The sequence below is a fragment of the Saccopteryx leptura genome, chromosome 13 (genome assembly GCF_036850995.1).
Source record: "Saccopteryx leptura isolate mSacLep1 chromosome 13, mSacLep1_pri_phased_curated, whole genome shotgun sequence".
NCBI classification, from domain to species: Eukaryota; Metazoa; Chordata; class Mammalia; order Chiroptera; family Emballonuridae; genus Saccopteryx; species Saccopteryx leptura.
The window spans coordinates 16330601-16352688 of NC_089515.1; the positions used below are offsets into that span (position 1 = coordinate 16330601).

The window sequence follows — 22088 nt, forward strand, 5'->3', positions numbered from 1 at the left end:
TAAGGCAAGAATAAAGACCTGTTTTGTGTGTGGAGAGCCGGAGTGGAAAACACACAGGACTTAATTCTGGCTTTGCTTCTTGGCTGGGTGACTATTGGTGAGTTACTCAAACTTTCTTATTTCTTATGATCTCATCTTTAAAATGGCAATAAAAATAATACCTCCCTTATGCACAGGGTTGTAGGGTTATGTGAGAGGGAGTGTGTGACAGAGATTTCTGTATTGTGAAAACCTTCAAATACCATCCTCAGCCGTGGCTATGGTATTCTAGCTCCTGGCTGGAGAGAAGCCCTTCCAAGGCTGTTCTATCCCCTGCTCTGTTTCCTTCCTGTTTTCCTGCAATGGGCTGTAATTTTGTGCATAAAAGGGAGTGGACATTTGTACATGAATTTCATAGCAGCATTATTCATAGCCCCCAAAACATGGAAATGCAGCGGTAGAGCGTCGGCCTAGCGTGCGGAGGACCTGGGTTCGATTCCCGGCCAGGGCACACAGGAGAAGCGCCCATTTGCTTCTCCACCCCTCAGTCGCGCTTTCCTCTCTGTCTCTCTCTTCCCCTCCCGCAGCCAAGGCTCCATTGGAGCAAAGATAGCCCGGGCGCTGGGGATGGCTCTGTGGCCTTTGCCCCAGGCACTAGAGTGGCTCTGGTTGCAACATGGTGACGCCCAGGATGGGCAGAGCATCGCCCCCTGGTAGGCAGAGCGTCGCCCCTGGCGGGCGTGCCGGGTGGATCCCGGTCGGGTGCATGCGGGAGTCTGTCTGACTGTCTCTCCCTGTTTCCAGCTTCAGAAAAATGAAAAACAAAACAAAACATGGAAATGATCTAAATTTCCATCAATAGATAAATGGATACACAAATTATGGCATAATGCATACAATGGAATATTATTCAGCAATGAAAAAGGAATAAAGGGAACCTTGGAAACATTTTGCTAACTGAAAGAAGCAAGTCACAAAGGCCACATAGTGTGTGACTCTATCTACAGACCTGTCCAGTGCAGGCAGAGCCACGGGACACTAAGTAGACTGGTGGCTGCCTAGAGCTGGCAGAGGTGGGTGGGGGTGGGGAATGGCTGCTAATGGGAAGGGGTTTCTTTTGGGGGGTGAGAAAATGTCCTAAAATTGATTCTGCTGATGGCTAAGTGTTACAGCACAAAAGGGTTCTCCTCAAGGTCCTTTACATATTGACCTCTGATACCTCCATGCCCTGTACAGGTTTGTCTCCATCTCCTCAGGGCCTGTAATAACCTAGTAACTAATAGCCTAATAGGGACGCCCAGAGTCCTTCCTTCTAATGCTTGCCGCAACTCGGAGAGGAAGGGGCTAAATGACATGTTCAAAGTCACAGGGCTAAGAGCACGGAGGGCCATTGTTCACTGCCAGATCTGTGTAGCCCCTAGAACCTACCCTTTTTATGACCCTCCTGTGGCCCAGCAGCACTGATAGCATTGGAGGGGAGGGTGGCCGGAAAGATGAAGGATATAGAGAGGTTCGAGGACACTGCCAATTAAGGACCCATAGGAAATATGTGTTAGGCATCTCCAACACATGAGAGCAAGTCACTAGGGGCTCCACAACCTCTTCAGGGTCACAGTCAGTGAATTGCACTTCGGGTGTCAGATGTGCTCACCCTCTGGTGACCCAGCCCTGCTCGGCCCCACTCAGGCCTGGCTTCCTGGCAGCAGCAAGAACTCTGGGCAAAGTGGAAGCCCCCAGGCTAAAAGCTGGGTGCCCCGTGGGATCACCCAGGATGCCCAGCTGTAGCCCCTGGGCCCTGTGTCTCCGCTGAGAACGAGATTCTTGAGCTCTGAGCCTCACTCCTCTGATAAGAAAGTCCCCACCATGCGCCGCCAGGAAGACACCACCTGCAGCAGCTGCATCATTAAATTCTAACAAGCCCTGAAACTCACTCCAGAAGCCTGCATCTGTTTGTCCCTGCAGTCGGAAGGAAGCATGTGATTGGCTGGCTGAGCTCGGCCTAGCAGGCCTTATCTCTGGCTGGTTATTATTTGATTAAAGAGGCATCCTCCTGCTGGGATGTTTCAAAACTGACCTGGGAGAGTTCGCTGCCGCCTAGGGGATTCTTAGGTGGTTGCTGCCAAGTACCCAGTGTCCTTGAGCCTGTGGCCACACCAACGGGCAGCCGGCGGGGCTTTCCTCCCACACGGCTGGGGCTGCCTTCGCCAGAGTCTGGAGCAGCTTTGCTACGCAACCAGTTGGAAATAATTCCTCAGACACCACGGAGTCAAAGATACAGGTATTAAAAAAAACAACTTGGCTTGTTTGTTTGGAGGCTAATCAATTTCTTAGGATGTCCTGACATTAGAAACGGGTAGAGGGTAGGGGAGGTTGGAGTAGCAAAATGAAAAGCAGGAGAGGGAAAGAACGTGGATGGAAGGAGAACTTAGAATCTTGGAATCCTTCAGAAAGACCAAGCCAAGGCATGAGTCATTTGCAGCTGTGAAGAGGCATAAGCTTGGCTTGTGGTGCGGTCACGTCTGCGTGCTTCTGCTCCCGGTGAAACCCTTCCTGATGTCTAGCTAGTCTCTTGGCTGCCCTGTCGTCTTTCCCTCTGGCTCAGACCCCCCAAATCCGCAGAGGGTTTTGGACACTTTATGAGAAATCCAACAGCTTCAGCTTGAAATGTCCTCAAGCCTGATTTGCGAGTGGGACATGGCCTTCAAAGGCTCTGCTTGGTGGCACCAAGCCTTGTGTTGTTGGGTGCAGAGAAAGAAGTGAGTCTGGGCACCTCCTTTGTGAGGAGCTGTTCCCACTTTGGCATCTGTGTTTGGTGAGCCTCGTCTGTTGGCACTCCCGTCATGTTCCCAGCTCAGAGGTGGTGTCCGGGTTGGGCCTGGGCAGGCAGAGCGTATGTCCAAGGACTCCCTTCCTGCAGAGGAGAGCTGGGACTCAGGGGTACCAGCAGGCTCAGACCTCCCGGAGTGCAGGTGCGATGAAGGGATGACCCTCGCCCTCTCTGCTTGTTAAGTTTGGCTGGAGGTGGCCAAGGAAGGAAGGACGTGATGTAAAAACAAGGACGACAGTTTCATTTTGATGTTAAATGGAAAAAAAATGCTTTTACGGTAAATCGGTATTCTTAAAACTGACCTTTCCCTGTGCATTTTAGGTTAAGAAATAACCATGTCCAACTGTATTTCCTTTCTCTAGTCTTGGTGGATGTCTTAATTCCCAACATTTCCAATCATATTGCTTTCATCCTCTAGTGTTTGACTAAATCCTAGAACTGAGTTGCTCATTTCTGGTGTTTATGATTCTCTCTCTCTCTTTCTCTCTTTTTTATGATGTTCTTGACTCACAACAATACAGAGCCAGATTAAACAAGGGCCTCCTGACTCGCTGTCCAGTGCTCTTCTTCCCAGTTGTCTCCATTGATGGCAAGAGGCCAAGGGCGGAATTGGCCGAGCCTGTCTTGCAGAACCCAGGAGTGTCCAGTACCTCCTTCCTGCCCTTCAGCCCAGCATCCTCATTCCCCGGGGGCCACTCTTCCCAAATGAAGGTCCCTGAGCCAGGGACTGAGGACAGAAAAGAGATTTCTCCGTGTCCTGATCCCCATGTCTAGCTTGGATGACTAGCCCTGTTGGGGGCAGTATTCTCTTTTTGTGAAATTCCAAGAGCAGGCAGGCTGGGCGGGGAGCAGGGAGCTGATTTGGGAATGAGGCCATTGTCTTCCTTGGCTGCCCATGAATGTGCCCAAGGCTGCCCCCTTCCCCACCCACTGGGCCTCCCGCAGGAGCCCCATGTTCCTTTTGCGTTGCACTCAGTGTCTTTTGTGAGCTCTGGCCAAGAAGTGCTAGTTAGCATTTTCCCAGACTAAGCCCAAAGCTCTGGGAAGTGCTGAGGTGATGAGCAGGCCAGGCCCCAGGAGAACGAGGACAGGCAATGGTCAGCCTCAGGCTCTGAAAGCCTAGTGGTGCCAGCATCTCCAGTTCCCTCCCTCCGTCCTCTGTGGGTGACCCTGTCCCCTTGACCTCCATCTTTGTCTCTTCCTCTCCTTGTTCCTGCCTGGGCTCACTCTTGCCTTTAGCTGTTCTTTAGCCAATTCTCACCTATGGCTTACTGGCCAGAGTGCTTAGTAGAACCTCCCAGGGACTACTTTCTTAGTCCCTGGCTTAGTATCTTAGCCAGTGACTCCTGAAGGGAGCGATCATGGGGGCGGGGGAGACAGTAAGATTGATACTTCAAGGCACCTAACTGTCTTCACATGAGCTCAGGATTGAAAACCTCTGTTTGGTGGCAGAACCCCGGAGGGCTGGAAGTTGAGAAAGGAACGGAGATTCCATGCAGTAAATAATACATTAGACCAAGAGCATTTCCAAAGAGAATTTGAATAACAAGTTAGGACCCTGGGCAAATTCCCCTAACAGCTCATAAGAGGAAAAATGAAAGGATATTTACAATGGGAAGCCCACCCTCACCATTCAGTTCCCAGAACCCGCAGCCTTGCTCACGCCACCAATGTGGAGCTGGTTGAGCAGCACTTCAGACACCTTACGGGGCTCCCCGTTGCACGCTGAGCCACTGCTAATGAAAACAGCCCATCATTGCTCCTGGGCTCCGGAGCAGCATGGGGGAGAACCGTGTCCCCGCTCACTCTCCCTGCCTCAGTGCACTTGCTCAGTGAGCTTTGCGTTGGGCCTCCGCCCAGTGCCTGCTTGGCTGGTGGGAAGTTTAGCTGAGGCTGGCTCTGTGGCTTGGGCTTCAGCATTCGGCCAGAAATCAGGTTGGCTTAAAAAAAAAAGAAAAATTCCAAAATGAGTCTTGAAAGAAAGCGACACCCACTTCCCTGTGGTCTGGACTTTCTCTGCAGGGAGGGGCTGTTGCTGTGGAACTTACGCCCGGCGCTGCTGCTAACAGTGTGGACGGTGTTTTCTTTGAGTCAGTTCCAAAAAGGGACTCTGTGGAACAAGGGCCTGGGAAAGCTGAAAACCTTGGACTGAGAGCTCTTGTCGGAGTTGGCAATGGGAAGACCAAAGGGGGTCAATCAGCAGGCGGGCAGGAGTCTGGCTGCTCCCCAACCCAGCCCTGCTCCTGCTGGGACAGCCCCGGGAACCACAGGACAGGAGCGGAGCCTTTGCTCAGCTGTCCCCTGGCATGTCCCCAGTACAGCAGCAGTCCTGAACCCCATCACGCTCTCCTTGGGACACATTTTAGTTATCCTGTGGTATAATGGTCAGGGTGGGTCTGCCAGGTAGGATGGAGGTGGAGCCCCGTTCCCTACGCCAGCCAGAAATGGTAGGCATGATTAGATAAAACCAAATGTGCCTTCTACTCCTCAGATTGCATGGGTTCAGGAAACAAGACTGTGTGTCCCTGGTGTTTGCCATTGCCCCTTCAAATGTCTATGCCGCCATCCCCACCCCGCATCTAATTAGCTCCATGACTCAGGGCAACAGGGCACTTCTCTCAAGGAACTCAAAGCCCAGTGGAAGAGATGGGTAATTAAACAAGCTGCTCGGTGTAGCTTTACAGTGTGGAAAGTGCCACCACAGAGCAAAGAAGCTTCTTCTCGGGGCAACTCCTGTCCCCCCACTGCCGCCCCCTCCCCTGTCCCTGTCCTTGCCCTGGGATACTTTCTGGGCCTCAAACCTAATTGTTTTCCAGGAGGCTGCAGTAGCTACTCACAGTGTCCACCTTCCAGACTGCACATGGGTGCCAGTCTATGATATGTTCTCCGGTCCAGGGTAATGTAAGAACTAGAACAAAGTAGCAAAGTCTTGAATCTACCTGTCTGTATTTGATTTTGAAGAACTTCCCTTTGTTCTGAGAGTCAATCTTTCCCACTTCTCGAAATGTTAAAGCCTTCTTTCTTTTATCAAATGATGGCGTTTTTGTTTTGTTTTTTTGATTGCCAGTGGAGCTTTAATTTTAATATTATGGTTGGGCAGAATTAAAAAGTTAGCATCCCTTAGTCGACTGCACTGTGATAGCTCAAAGCATGGGAAGCGTTGCCCAACAAGCTGCTTGTCACCAAGGTTAACACCCATGTCCAAACCCAAGCGGGAGCCCCCAGGGTGTCTTTCTGAGTGTCTGGTTTCCCGGTCTGCAGCTGAGTGGCAGAGCTGATATATTCAAATTCCACTTACTTACCCAGGACACTAAGCCGGCTGTGGCAGCCAAATCCTTAAATAGACACTACTGTTTTCTTGGCGTCCCCAGCTCCTGTATGTTTAATGCCTTGAGTATCTGATTTCTGGGCCAAACTCATGAAAATCTAAAGGGGAATTATCCGTCTCAGAAAGCAGTTGCAGTGGAAATAAAAGCCATTAGTACTCAGTGTTATCAGGATGTTTAATTTTCCATTGAAATTTCAAGATAAAAGTCAATCTTCAGAGTTATGTTAACCCAGATCTCTGGCTTCTACTTAGATGCAGCCCAGAGGCCGCTGGCCTAGGGTAGCCCTTCAGGGGCCTCCATCCACCTGCTCAAGTTAAGGGATTTTGGGGTCAAATAATCTGCTATAATTCAATGAAGTCCCATATTGCAGTTGGTTATCCTGTCATTTTAGATATGGTCCAGGGCATTGGAGGTCCCCTAGGAAGCTTAATGGATAGGAAAGAAACATGGCCATCAGGCAGGCCAAATCCCAATGAGACACGTGAGAAAGTCCAAATTCTTGGGCTGCGGTAAAGTATTTCTGTGTTCAGAGTTGTTTAAAATAAGAGAGTTGTGCCACACTTAACTGTTCAGCTGCAAGGGGAGGTGGTTTCTACCCATGTTGCAGTGTTGGTTTTGCTCTGGGATGTTCATCACAAAGAGACTCTCACGTCTGAACTGAGTACTTCTTGAGGTCAAGGGTCCTCTTCTCCCTCTGCCCATCTGTTCCCTGGGATCCAACACTTCTCTCGGCACCTAGGCTGCCTAAGTTTGTCATTGATGACAAGGATTGTGCAAATACTGCATATATTTTGGAATCAGCTGCTAGCCATTTCTTACCTTGACTGAATATGACCGCATGAGCATTCATATTTTTACTTTGCCTATTTAATTAGTAAAAGAAAGTTCTTTCCTTGACTCAATGATTGTGGTCATTGATTTGCAACCCAAAGAAAAAGAAAGAGTGGGAGTTCAGGGAACCTGGGGGCAGCCAAGGTCTCTAGGTGAGCCCTCAGCTCCAAAGGTTGGTCTCCTTATTCTCTGGGACCTCCCTGGGCTGCTTATTGAGAAGATGACCAAACTGAGAAACAACAGGCTTGGTTCACTTGAATCCACCTAGTTATGTTCCGTTTGTCTGGGCTGTTGTGCCAACACTGTCTCTTCCACTGGACCTAGCTTTCTTTTTTTTTTTCTTTTTTCTTTTTTTTATATTTAGCATTTTTTTTATTAAATTTAATGCAGTGACATTGATAAATCAGGGTACATATGTTGAGAGAAAATATCTCTAGATTATTTTTACATTTGATTGTGCTGTATACCCTTCCCCCAAAGTTAAATTGTCTTCTGTCACCTTCTATCTTGTTTTCTTTGTGCCCCTCCCCTCCCCTAACCCCTCTCTCCTTCTTCACCCCCTCCCCCCTCCCCCAACCCCCCGCCCCTGTTGCCATCACCTTCTTGTTCATGTCTCTGAGTCTCATTTTTATGTCCCTTCTATGTATGGATTCATCTTAGTTTTTTTTTTCTGATTTACTTATTTCACTCCGTATAATGTTGTCAAGGTCCATCCATGTTATTGTAAATGATCCGATGTCATCATTTCTTATTGCTGAGTAGTATTCCATAGTATATATGTACCAAAGCTTTTTAATCCACTCTGGACCTATCTTTCTTATAGCAGGCAGCCCCCTGGCTGGCCAGGAATCTGAGGTCTGGCAAGAACATTGCAGAAGGTTTCAGGGGATATTTCTCATCACTGCTGTGCCATCCATCAATCAGTTGTATGGGTCTGGGAATATAAGTCTCTTTATCTCTCAGGGTCATAGTTGCCTTCCTCATCCGTAAGACATGACGGTTTATCGGCATTGCTCAACCTCAGCACGATTGAGGTTATGGGTCAGCTCCTTGCTTGTGTGGATCTGTCCTGCTCATTGCTGGATGTTTAGTGGCATCCTGGCCTCTACCCACTAGATGCCAGCAGTAACCCTCCCTTCTTTTGTAGCAACTAAAAGTATCTCCAGACATTTCCAAAAGTTCCCTGTGGTGCAAAATCAACCCTAGTTGAGAACTATTGGATCAGGTGATATAGACCCACTTTGAAACACCGACATTATTAGTTGTTAATCCGTCCTGTTATACTGTGCTCCTACTATGTGCTAGGCACTGTATTAGGTTTAGCAGTCTAAATATTTTATCACAAACATTCAATTGAGAAAAAGCCATTTACATCATGAAAATCTGAGTTAGAGCTAGCCTGCTGTCTACACAAGCATTGAAGTAGAATGGAAAAAAAAAGAGAGATAGAATCCCTGTTTAGATTTTTCCTAGCATCATCTGTAAAATGTCAACATTACCTGTTGTAAGCATGACCTAATGTTCAGCATAAATAAAAGCACCTTGCTCATAGTAGACATTCAATAATTAAACTTATTCCCCTTCTTCTTTCCCCATCCCCGAGAGAATCAGATCCATGCAAAACAATGTTATCATCCTGGCTCTACTATCTCTAGGAATCTACCTTTATCCCACCAGGAGTCTCCAAACCTCTCTCTGATCAGGCCAGCACTGATATGCCTTCTTAAAAATCTTGGTTTGTTTTAAGGAGAACCCCCAGGATCTCTTGTATCTCCAGATTGTTGACTCAGTTCATCCTTAAAGGGATTGCTTCACCCTAGCAAAGAAAAAGAATCTCCAATAACCAGAGAGTTGCAGATGCCATTGTTTCGTGTCTGCTAGTGCACAAAATGACAGTAGAAAAGCATCAAGGTTGAGGGAACTCAGACTCTGTGTGTTATCGGCATTGCTCCTCCCAGGTCACTGATTGTGCAGTGGGTTTCTCTTGGGTTCTCAAGGGCAAAGACCATGAGACATCCATGGAAACTCCTGCACCACCTCTTCCAGGACAGCATCTTGGTATTGGGTAGCCTGATGTGGTGAGAGGCGTCATGGAGTTCAAGACATGGAATCTGCATTTTCCTCGTGGTCAAACATTGACCAGCAGCTACAGGGTACATGAAGACGTGTAGTTCTTCTTCATTTCTTTTTTTAATTTTATGTATTCATTTTAGAGAGGCAAAGGAGTAGAAAGCAACAGAGAGAGAGAGAGAGAGAGAGAGATTGAGAGAGAGAGAGAGAAGGGGGGAGGAGCAGGAAGCATCAACTCCCATATGTGCCTTGGCTGGGCAAGCCTGGGGTTTTGAACCGGTGACCTCAGTGTTCCAGGTGGATGCTCCATCCACTGCACTACCACAGGTCAGGCGACAGTGTAGTTCTTAAAAAGGAAAAAAAGGAAGGAAGAAAAGAAGAAAGGAAAGAAGGAAGGAAGGGAGGGAAGGAGGGAGAGAGGGAGGAAGGGAGAGAAGAAGGAAGGAAGGAAGGGAGGAAAGATGGATAGGAAGGAGGGAAGGAAGGAAAGAAGGAAAGAAGAGAGGGAGAGAAAAAAGAGAGAAAGAGAAAGATGGGGGGTTCAGGCTCAAATCCCAGCTCTGCCACTTGCTCTCTGACCTTGGGGAAATTATATCACCTACCTGAACCCAGCTGACCTGTCTGTGAAGTCTGAGATCACAGGGTCCTTCCTCACAGGGAGAGTGTGAGAATTAAGTACTAGGACACACAGAAAGCCTATGACACAATCCAGGTAAACATTAAGTGCTCAATAGAAATCCATTTTTATTAATAACACGAATCATCTTCAATAGTAACTAGGAACAATTAGAAATATAACATATTAAACAGATCACAAAAAGATGAGAAAGGATAGATGTCTGGATGGATGAGAAAGCACGAGATTGACTCATTCCGTTACGGTTAAGAAAACAGGTTCAGAAAGGGGAGGCCAGGGGACGGGGTGCCCAGGACGTCAATGCCGGTGAACGCGGGGCTGGGACAGATCTTGCATCTCTCGATTTCCCTTTGGATGCTGGTTCTTCTGTGCTGGGGCTGCTTTACTGTGCTAGAGAAAAAAAGTTCAGCAATACTTGTTAGAGGTGGTAAGGCTGACTTTATTCAGAGCAATCACAATATGGTAGGAACCACCACCGTGGGACTTTATGGTCAGGGAGAGAGAATGGGTTCAAACACAAATATAGCATGAACGAGTGGGAATAGATAGCCAAGGAGCAGGTGGGGAGGGTCAGTGGATGGAGAATTACTGAGAGGTAACCTTAGGGACAAGGGGGTTCTGGCTAAACTGACCTAACAGGTTTCTTTGCTGCAGACCGGCTGGAGGGATCAGACATCACCTGCGGGGATGGCAGAGAAGGAGGCTCCTCATTAAACGGAGAAGGTGGCAGTTCCTGTTAAGCTGACTTAGCAGGGTTTTGCCAAACTGGATGTGACAAGTACATAGTCCAAGTGCACAGATGGGCCTCGGAGCAGGTTCAGGAGCTGAACCAAAGCTTAATTTTTGTCACCTGCTCAAACATTTAGAGCCCATGTTTAGATAATTATATATACATTGAGGAAATAATGCCAGTTGGCTTAAGAACCTTGTGCTGTTTCCAGAGGGACTCTTTCTTCAGGGTACAAGAGAAATGAATGACCTGGGAGAGAAAAACAGAGTGCCCAGAGGAAGCCACGCCCCCACAAGGCTCCAGCCCACAGCCTGTCACTTACACACAGACAAGCACCATAGACACTGTCGCCTTTGTACCTGTCTCCCACCTTCTAATAGGGTTCAACCTTGGCCTCCCAACCCAAACCCTAGGGACTGGGAGTTGATCTTTTGCTTTGGTTCTGATATTCATTGTCAAGAGCCACGCTGAATGACGGAACAACTGAACCCAACAGCGGTCACCTTCCAAGGGAGGCTGCAGGGATTTCTCCCACCTGTGATCCATATCTTGCCTTTTACCTCTTGCCAATAACTCATATGTTTGCTTGAGAAAGAAAGGCCACTTTTCAGGCTCAAAGTTTGAAAGAGGAAGCATTTAAGCAGTCAGAGCGACTTGGTATACTTTGTCCTTCAGCAGTGAGCCTTTGGGGCCTGCTGGGTGTGGAAGGTTGTGCACATCTGTGTAAGTGTTGGCGTGTCAAAGCATGTGTAATCACAACACGAATGGAACCTTGGTTAAAATGGAATACCTTGTTTGAATTAAACTCTACCATGGTCCTAAGTGATGGTTATTATTCAGTCGAGAAGTTGAATCAGTAGAGTCAAAATTCCTACCAGAATCTGATTGCTGATTTTGCCTTTTTAAGCTTAGTTTATCCATCTCTGGCCTTCTTATCCACAGAGGGCTCACTAGGCGTCGAGCACATATTTTAATGCTTTTTTTTTTTACTCCCCTTATCCTTTTTAAAAAAACCACTCCTTTTAGTATGGCATATAGAATAATGATGAAAACCAGGGATCTGCTAATTATGGCCCCTGCGCCACATCCTGCCAACCACATTTTGTAAATAAAGTTTTATTGGCACATAGCCACACCCATGTGTTTACGTATTGTCTAAGGCTGCTTTCATAACACAGCAGAATTGTGTCGTTGCTACATGGAGAACCATATGGCCTGTGAAGCTTTAAACAGTTACTACCCTGTTTCTCCGAAAATAAGACATCCCCTGAAAATAAGACCTAGTGCAATTTTTTTCAAGCTTAGAAATATAAGGCCTCCCCTGAAAATAAGACCTAGCGCATCTTTAGGAGCAAAAATTAATATAAGACACTGTCTTAGTTTTGGGGAAACCAGGTAGATTGTTGTACATGGAAATAGAGTCACAAGAAATTCTTGATGGAGTTCAGTGTTTGGCTGGTTATGCTGTTGTTTGTGATGACATGACTACAGTATATTAATAAATGTTGATTTCTTGTTCAACAATAAATGTGAATTCTTTGTTCATGGAACAAATTCTTTGTTTATGGAAAAATAAGACATCCCCTGAAAATAAGACATAGTGCATCTTTAGGAGCAAAAATTAATATCATATAAGACACTGTCTTATTTTCAGGGAAACACTGTATCTGGTCCTTTCTAGAAAAAGTGTGCTGTTCCCTGATTAAGAGCATGCGTGTTTCAGTCAAACATGCCTGGGTTTAAATCAGGTCCTGGTTACTTTCTAGCTTGCAGCAAGCTAGCTTTGACATTGGAAAAGCTGCAAAACCTCTCTGCAACCTAATCTGTACCATGAGGACAACAGGTACAAACCTATCTTGGAGGGTCCCTGTGAGAATTCTGTGGGATATTATTTAGAAAAACCTACAGCTTTGTGCTGGGCACAGACTAAGTCAGGGGTCCCCAAACTACAGCGGGCCCCATGTGGCCCCCTGAGGCCATTTATCCAGCCCCCGCCGCACTTCCGGAAGGGGCACCTCTTTCATTGGTGGTCAGTGAGAGGAGCACAGGATGCGGATGCCGCAAAGCGTGGTGTTGCTCACATACAGTACTACTTCCGGTTACGTGGGATGCACGCCTCACGGCTCTGGAAGCGCGTCATATCACTTGTTACAGCTAGCAGTGACAAATATGGAACTGGACATTGACCATCTCATTAGCCAAAAGCAGGCCCATAGTTTCCATTGAAATACTGGGTCAGTTTGTTGATTTAAATTTACTTGTTCTTTATTTTAAATATTGTATTTGTTCCTGTTTTGTTTTTTTACTTTAAAATATGTGCAGTGTGCATAGGGATTTGTTCATAGTTTTTTTTATAGTTCGGCCCTCCAACGGTCTGAGGGACAGTATAAAAAGTTTTACACAGGACTGGTCCCCTGTGTAAAAAGTTTGGGGACCCCTGGACTAAGTGCTTAATAAATAGTAGCCATTATGGCCATCATTCATCCAACAGATGTATATCAGGTGCTTTCTTTGTGCTAAGCCTGGGGCTTACAGTAGTGATCAAGGCATAGAAGGTGCCTCCTCTTGGGAGCTCACACACTAATGGAGAATATCAACAACGTGAAGAAAACAAACCAAGAGATTATTTTCAGAGAGTGATAAGTGCTATAAATAAAATGAAATAGAATGATATGGAAGGATGTGACAAGGCAGGGGATAGAAAATTGCTAACTGAGCTAATACCGGAACCTAAGAAGCAGTCAGCCTTGCGACTATCTAGAGAAGAAGTGCTCCTGGCAGAGGGACAATAGATACAGAGCCTTTGCACCAGAGATGGACTTGGGATGGTCCAAGAGCAGAGAGATGGCCTTGGACCTGGCGGCAGAGTGAGGGAGGGGAGACACGGAGGATGAGGCCCAGAGGGTAGCACGAGTCAGAGCATGTCGACACTTGCAGACCCTGAGAAGATGTCCGGCTCTTAGAGGCTGGGGTGCCATCCGAGGCCATAATGGGGCAGAAATGTAACTGGGTCCTTGGCCTCATCCTATGACATTTATTGTAAATATGGTATTCTTCCTCTTTGGTCTCTGGCATTGGTGACTGTCAGAAACCGATGGTGAGTAGGGGTCTGGTGAGCCCCAATTATATAGATGACAACTTTTGATGCCAGCAGGCACATCACACCACCCTGGCCAGACACGGCCACCTCCGTTGGGCTCTTCTCCTCACAGGACCCCTGACTCACCCAAAAGATCTTCTGGCTGATGTCGTTACTTCTCTGAAATCAGTCCTTATCAGGAGCCTTTAATGCTTCTCCAGGTGGAGCACTTAAGGTGAAAATCAGTTAATATAATCTTACAACCCTCTAATAAATTTCCAGCAACATAAGACCACCAGATAATCATTTGGTCCCGAGGGTCACTCAGAATTCACAGCTCAGTTCCCATAATTAACATTTCTTTTGTGCCCAAATCCTTGAACAGGCGTGAAGAGCCCCAGTGATAATATTTTACCTGTTTGAGGTTGAAAAGAAAGCTTTAGATACAATCAGTTACTCGAACTGCCTCCAGAGTTGCTATAATAACAGCCATCCAGTGCTCCCAGTTTGAAAGCTGTATACTTGGCTCACTCGGAGGTAAAAGTACACCTTTGGTTTACCCACCTTTTTCCATTGTGAAGGACTCCTCCTCCTCCTCTTATTCCCTCCTTCATTCTCCTCCTCCTTCATCATCATCGAAACCCTTTATTGGAAAAGTACTTAGCTGGCTGAGAGTAATTCATACTTCCTTTACAATGTGCAAATATGTGTTTCTGTCTCATCTTTCTGTAGACCTTGTGAAAAGAACAAGACTCAGTTTGGCCATCTTTTAAGTCATGCTTTCCAACTAGGATTTTTAATCTGGGGTCCATAAATGACCTCAGAGGGACATTATGAACCCCCTGAACCTGACGGTAAACTTTTACATGCACATCCTTCCCCACTCAGGAGAGAGTCTAGAGTTTTATCCGATTCCCTGACTCCAAAAAGTTAGGAGCTACTGCTTAAAAGGTTTTATTGATTAAATCAAGGTTTAGATGCTGCTCAACAGACGATGGGGTTACATTCTGATAAACGTATGGCAAGTAAAAATTGCATTGAATATACCTAACTTACTAAGCATCATAGTCCAGCAGCCTACCTTAAACCTGTGCAGAATGCAATATCCAGAGAATGCTGGCGACACAGTGCACTGCAGAGCACTGGTTGTTTACCCTTGTGACCTCCTGCTTGTGGGCTGTGGCTTCCTGCCACAGCCCCGTGTCATGGGAGAGTATCATACCACATATCGCTAGCCTGGAAAAAGAGCAACATTCAAACTCAAAGTATGGTTTCAACTGAATGCATATTGCTTTCCCAGCATCAAAATCAAAATATTTTAAGTTGGACCATTGTAAGTCCGGAACCATCTGTACAGTTATCAAAAGAAAATCACACAAATTTGTAACTAGAAAAGGAAAGCTTGTCGGTGTTTGGAACTGAGGAAGCCTGTGATTCTAAGATAATGCATTTATTGATTATGACCTGTGAAAGCAAGAAGGATCAATACCTGGATCAAATAAATAAAGGCTTCCTTTTCTAGGACTGGACATTTTCCTAGGAACACTTAGGATACCTGCAAGCATTGCATAGTGCCCACCATGCGCCAGGCACTGTCCCAGTGCCTTAAGTATTTTAACTCTTAATCCTCACAACAACCCTATAAAGCAGGTATTATTATTAGTCTTGTTTTACAGATGAGGAAAATGAGGCACAGAGAGATTAAAACCATAGATTAAGCTCACATGCACATAGTCCAAGACCCTTTAATAGTTCTGGGTAATATCGTTTATAAAGCTATAATTAATGATTCAGAAGAACTATCATTTTGGATGTGTCTGTGTGGCGGCCATGATTACAACACGGTGGCCTAGTTAATAACAGGATTCCTGTACATGCTGCCTCTGGTTTTGTAAATAGAAGCAGATTGCAGGTCACACTTAGAGGAGATGATTATGCTTAATTATAATTTGGCTGAGCCACTGTGGTTTATGGAATGGGGTTACTGACCAAGTGGAGAAGTTTATTATTATAACTATTACCACCATTATAAAATTCACACTCTATATAATAAGACATGTCATAGCCCTGTAGAGTTTAACTAAACCTTATCTCTGGGAAGTTAAAATTCATTCATTCCAGGATTTGATCAATTGATGGGATGTTAGATATTATTCACCCTCTACCTAGAATTATATTTATTTCATAGTTAATGACCAGGTGACCTAGAAATCTAGATAGACAATCCTCTAAAAATGTTATTTTGTAAATAACCTAGAGAAAAGCCAACATTATGGATAGTAAGGTTTATTTAATCCCATCCTTACCTCTAGTGGTGACTAGGAATTCTACCATTCATGTATGTGTGTTAAATTTACATATGTGTTCCTGGGATAAATTAGGAACCCTGGGTCAGAAGAGAGCCTCTGGAAAAAGTAACAAATAATTATACAACAGGGACAGATGTTTTGCCATCTAAGCAGAAATGAATGTGCAACAGGAATAAGTCAAGTATAAGTCACTCTGATTGACAGGTCAGGCTCCATGACCCACCCAATCAGCTATATAACAAAGTAGGGTTACTTTGAGGGGAGTGGACCCTGTGACCCCAATGATGGAGAGCTTTTTATCCCATATCTTACTTTCATTCTGGAGGTCATCATTATAATAGATTTTAAATGCATGGAATAATATGATGACTGTCAGAAAGTATTTGGTTAAAACCACAGTCAGTTGGGTTATACTTATTCAGGTTTTGCTTTATACCAGATAATTTAGACAAGTGCTAACTGGGTGGATAACACTCTTCACTTTGGAAACCTCTTCTTTGGAGAAATCTGTAAGTTATAGCCAAAGACAGTTATAAGGCGTATGTTTAGAACATCCAAGAAAATACATTTTCCAAAAGAAAATTTTAGCGCTCTGTGTCCTCAATAATGCTAACTATTTTTAAAAGTATTCTAAAAACTAGTCTTAACTGAACTTAGATTGAGTCTCCTCCCAATTAGACTATTAAGTTGTAGCTTACTTGAAACTCATTACGAAAAGGATAATCCAAATGCAAAGTAGGTTTGCTTTACTTTGTCCTCTTCATCAAATAACCTTTTTTTTTTTTTAATTCTGAGGGTAAAAATAAACGTGAATCTGTCCCCAGCCATGTCTAGCTTCCCCTTTCAAGTATTTCCATACTCGTTCCTTCAAACGCACTGGGCACGTGTGTGATTGCCTCCCAGCCCCTGCTCCGCCTTGTTCCCAATAGTGGCATTCAGTTCCACACTGGGGCCACCGTCACCGCTGGAGACCTGGGCCCCGAGTCTCCCTTGTTTCTTATGTTGCCCCCTTACTCTGGTCCAGAGAGTGTCCTGGGTGTCCTGGGGGCGGGGGATGGGTAATCTGCTTGTCCCTCTCTACCAAGCTTGCATACATGGCTCCCCCATGACCTACAGAGCCTAGGTAGATTGAAAGAAACCCAGAAGGGCATGGAGTTGTGAAAGCAAGAAGAGGCTTCACACCAACAGCTTGAACTTGCTCAACAAGCTGTCAGTACCCAATAATCTGGCATCAGTTTCCACAACAGTGGAAAGGCTCTGGATAAGAGCAGGCACGCACACTCTGGTTCCAGTTAGGATCCCTCTTCCAGTAGACAGGAGGCTTCATTTCCAGCCAACATCTCAGCTCTGCAGAACATCTTGGATGATATCTTCCAAGAACCAACAGTGATTGTCAGGGACATGGTCTTACGCGATATTCAGGAACAAAAGTTTCTCCTAAAAGACCCATGCTGTCTGCAGAGATGCAGTTCTGGGTATGACAGAGACAGACTGTGGAATGTCCTGCAGGGTGGTCTGGCCTGTTAGAAGGAACTAAACCTCTTCACTCTGTATTGGGACTTTTGCTTTTTCCAGCCCCACCGGAAGGTTCACTGAGGTTGTCATGGGGGTTGTTCGGAAATGTTTAGCTATCTCGTTTGGAGCACATGATAGGATTATACTTCTTCATCCACTTGCTTTAAATGGCACCTTAGCTGATGAAACAGGCATAGGAGTGATGTATAAATTAAGAGCCAGGGTGTGGCTCAGTGAATGCATGGTTCCCAGCCTCAGGAATCGCAGAAGCACGGGTCATGAGGGAGTTCCCCATCAGTGACCTTTATGAGCAGGGCCCCTAATAACTTCCACCAGAGATAAGAAATAAACTTTGTTGTCTTAAGACAATGAGACATTTGTTATTATATGGTAACTTAGCTCATCATGACTGACTCAGAAACATTGGGACTTTAAGGGTTCTTATGAGTTTGAAAGATTTGGGGACAAGTTCTTTACCAGGATTCAAGCTCAAAGGCATAGGATCTCTCTGTTGTCCTCAGAGTCTCTGCAAAAAGAGGCTAACAACAATGACGGTAGCTCTTAGTAAATCTTACCATGTGGCAGGCATGTTGCTTATTGTTTTTTATACATTATTCCACTTTACCTCATAATAATGCAATAAGTAAGTGGATATTAGCAAATCCATTTTTAAAATGAGAGAATTAGGGCCCAGAGAGGTTAAATTACTTGCCCAGGGTCACACAGCCAGTATGTGAGAGAACCAAGGTTGGAACCCAGGGCATAGCCCTGATATATTCTGCTGAAAGGACTCAGGGTTATATCTACTGATATCCCGAGGAGTAACTCAGTTCTTAAGCCAATACCATCTGAGTACTTTATAGAACGGAGTTGAATAAAAACATGCTTTTTGGACCTGGGATATGGTGGCCCAGTCCTAATTATCAGGCTAACATAGGCTGCCTGAAAAATTAATCAGTTGTGTGCCTCACTTTTCCCATGTGAGAAATGGGGTGAATGCCAGTTCCTGGCTCTTGGCGCTGTACGGAGGTGGTGCCTTCCTTCCTGGTTTCCCCTCAGACCCACTCCCATCCTTCCCTGCCCTACTTGCTGTCCTGTGGATGGGAGTGCCTAACCCATTTTTCAGGCTACCTTGTGGTTTGTTTTGGCAGGTGACTGGTTGTCAGGAAGAGGGAAAAGCCTGGGAGGGTGCCTTCTGTCTCAGGGACATCTCCAGCAGTGACAGTTCTGTCACTCCAACGCCTTCTAGGCAGCCCCCTCTCCTGGGTCCCAGCTGTCAGCTAGGCGCTCTGGCTCCTGGCTCTCTTAACAAGCTGACTTGTCACTCCAGCCCGACTGGAGGGTAGTGACCCCACTACTCCAGGGAGGGCGGTGATCTTCCAACCTGGCTCATCTCAGGGCTCCCTCACCATCCCCTTTCGTTCTTTCAGCTCTCACCAGACGTTTCTAAGGAGGTCTCAGAAATAAAATCTACTCCTGGCTGCCTGGCATGGGCTATGTTTTCTAGATTGTGGCAGGGACAATACAGAAGCTTGCTTAAGATGATGCCTATGAAGTACTTAGAACAGTGCTTGGCACATAGTAAGTGCTCACTAAATGGTGGCTTATGAAATGGCTTACTTCACCTCAATCCTCTGCAGCCAATTGGTCTTAGGAGGCCCCTGCCCACATCAGAGTTCCCAAGTCACTGCCCATTCCTCCTCAAGCCCACAGGCCTGAGCTTCTGTTTACACTCACCCATCTCTAATATTTACAGGGTAGAAGGCCTCTGAATTCCTCCACAGCATTTATGATACATGTCAGTTTATTGTTAATTTTCCAGACTTCTTACTCTAGCTTAAAAGCCCTCCTTTCTCTGGCCCCTCTGGCTTCCCTCTGGCTTCCCACCCTTCTCCCTGCCACTTGCCGCCTCCCCCACCTCAGCCCTCACCGTGAGGTTTTCTCTGCCAGCCTCTGTGCCCCTCTGGACTTCTTCTATGGCAGGTGCATCTCACACTCCAGCCTCCACACACCTGCTTCTTTCTCCCTTAGTGAGTCCCTTCCCCCCACCACCTTCTCGAAGTCGGTCATCCTGTCTTATTCTCTGACAGATGAGGTTTGGATTGTCATTGTGCTTTTCATAATTTTTTGTAATTTCATATACTTAACTTGTCTATTACTTTCTCCCTACTGTCTCCCTCCAGCGTGCCGTAGGTCATTAGACTATTAATTCCCAAGCGCAGGATCTACGTGTGACATCTTCATCTATATATTTTTAGTTCCAAAAAAAGGTGCTCGGCACAGAACAGGCTGTCAGTTCATAGGGCTCCATGGATCGGTCTCTAAGCTGCTCATGTCATGGGCCCTTAGAAGGTAGTCAGGCACCTGTTATAAAAGCAGAAACTCTGATATCTTGAAATACCACCCTGAAAACAAAAGTCAACTAGTTTGGGCAAAGCAAAAACTAAATTACTATATGCAGAACTTGTGGTGACATCACTTTTCTCATTCCCCATTATTGGTAATGTGTGTCTTCTCTCTCTCTTTTTTTAATCTTATTGATCTGGCTAGAGGTCTGTCAATGTTACTGATCTTTTCAGAGAACCAGCATTCAGTTTCAATAATTTTTTCTCTACTACTTTTCTATTTCATTGATTTCTGTCTTTTATTACTTTTTATTCTTGTTTTTGCTTACTTTGGGTTTTATTTGCTACTTTCTGAAGGTTAAAGCCGAGATCAGTGATTTGAGGCCTTTTCTGATATAGGTGTTTTACTTCTATAAATTTCTAAGTATTGCGTTAGCCCTCCCTCAACTTTTGATGCGTGTTTGTAATATTCAGTTTATACTACTTTCTCATTTCTTGTATCTCTTTTAACCTGTTATTCTAAATTATTTTCTTAGATTTTTAAAATTCATTTTTATAGAGAGGAGAGAGAGAGAGAGAACGAGAATAGGGGAGGAGCAGGAAGCAACACTTCCCATAAGTGCCTTGACCAGGCAAGTCCAGGGTGTTTGAACCAGCGACCTCAGTGCTCCAGGTCCACACTTTATCCCACTCCGCCACCACAGGCAAACCCATGTTATTTTTAGAAGTGTGCTTGTTGCCAAATATATGGATATTTTTCGGATACCCTTAAGTTATTGATTTCTAATTTCTATTGTGGTCAGGATATAAGTTTTATATGATTTGAATTCTTCGAAATCTACTGAGGCTTGTTTTATAGCCCAGAATATGGTCTGTCTTGGGAAATGTTCTGTGCGCAGTTGAAAAGAAAGATACTCTCCTGTTGTTGGGCGTAGTGTTCCTATAGTGCACTGTACATTTATACTGTGTGGTATAGTGTTCTTAATGTCAATTAGGGAAAATTGGTTGACAGAATTGTGCCACTCTTGGACATCTTTACTGATTTTTGTCTACTTGCTCTGTCAGTTACTGAGAGAGGGGTATTGAAATTGCTGTTTATAATCATTATTGTTTCTATTTCTCTTTGCAATTCTGCCAGTTTTAGATTCATTTATATATGGAAGCTCTGTATTAGAGACATGAATGTTTAGAATTGGTTTTCCTTTTACAGATTGACTCCTTTATCATTATAAAAGGATCCCCTTTATTTCTTTTTTTTTTTCTTTTCCAAGTGAGAAGAGGGGAGATAGACAGACTCTGCCTGTGCCCCGACCAGGATCCACCTGGCAACCCCCATCGAGGGCCGATGCTCTGCCCATCTTAGGCTATGCTCGTAAGCAAGCCATTTTTAGTGCCTTAGGTGGAGGATCCATGGAGCCATTCTCAGTGCCCAGGACCAACATGCTCAAATCAATCGAGCTGTGGCTGCAGAAGGAGGAGAGAGAGAGAGAGAGAGAGAGAAGGATGAGGGGGAGGAGTGAGAAGCAGATGGTCTCTTCTGTATGCCCTGACAGGGAATTGAACTGGGGACATCCACATACTGGGCCAATGCTCTACCTCTGAGCCAACTGGCCAGGGCCTGCGATAAAGTTTTTGTATTGAAATTTACTTTGTATGATATTCATATAACCACCTATATTTCTTTTTATTTGTTTGTTTGTTTTTGTTTTTGTATTTTTCTGAAGCTGGAAATGGGAGGCAGACAGACTCCCGCATGCGCCCCGGCACGCCCACCAGGGGGCGATGCTCTGCCCATCCGGGGCGTCGCTCTGTTGAGACCAGCGCCTGGGGCAGAGGCCATGGAGCCATCCCCAGCGCCCGGGCCATCTTTGCTCCAATGGAGCCTTGGCTGCAGGAGGGGAAGAGAGAGACAGAGAGGAAGGAGAGGGGGAGGGGTGGAGAAGCAGATGGGCACCTCTCCTGTGTGCTCTGGCCGGGAATCGAACCCGGGACTCCCGCACGCCAGGCTGACGCTCTACCACTGAGCCAACCAGCCAGGGCTATATTTCTTTTAATTAACATTAGCATGGTACATTGGTTTTCAATCTTTGACTTTTATTTGCCTTTATATTTAAAGTAGTTTTTAAAATATGTAGGCGGCATAGAGTTGGTTCTTGCTTTTATTTTAATCTGCCTTTTAGTTGGGGTGATTGCTTATATGCTTGGATTTAAACCTACCATCTTGCTGTGTGTTTTCTCTATAACCCATCTATTCTTTCTTTATTTTATCCTTATTTACTCCCTTCTTTTAGATTCACGCGAGCCCTTTAAAAAATAATTCTGCTTTATTTTTTCTTTGCTGATGTATGACCTCTAGCTCTTTGTTTTGCTTTTATAGTAGCTGCTCTAGGAGTTAGTGTGTACATCTTAACTTATCACAATTTACCTTCAAGTACAT

The 22088-nt window shown here is 45.5% G+C and overlaps 1 protein-coding gene across 1 annotated transcript in view; it reads left to right on the forward strand.

Moving 5' to 3' along the window:
• Positions 1–2035: 2035 nt before the first annotated feature.
• GPAM (glycerol-3-phosphate acyltransferase, mitochondrial) overlaps positions 2036–22088 on the forward strand; it is a 57746-nt gene continuing 37693 nt past the window's right edge. Inside the window, exon 1 of the mRNA XM_066355090.1 lies at positions 2036–2257. The gene's annotated coding sequence lies outside the window, so the exon portion shown is untranslated. The remainder of the gene's footprint in view (positions 2258–22088) is intronic.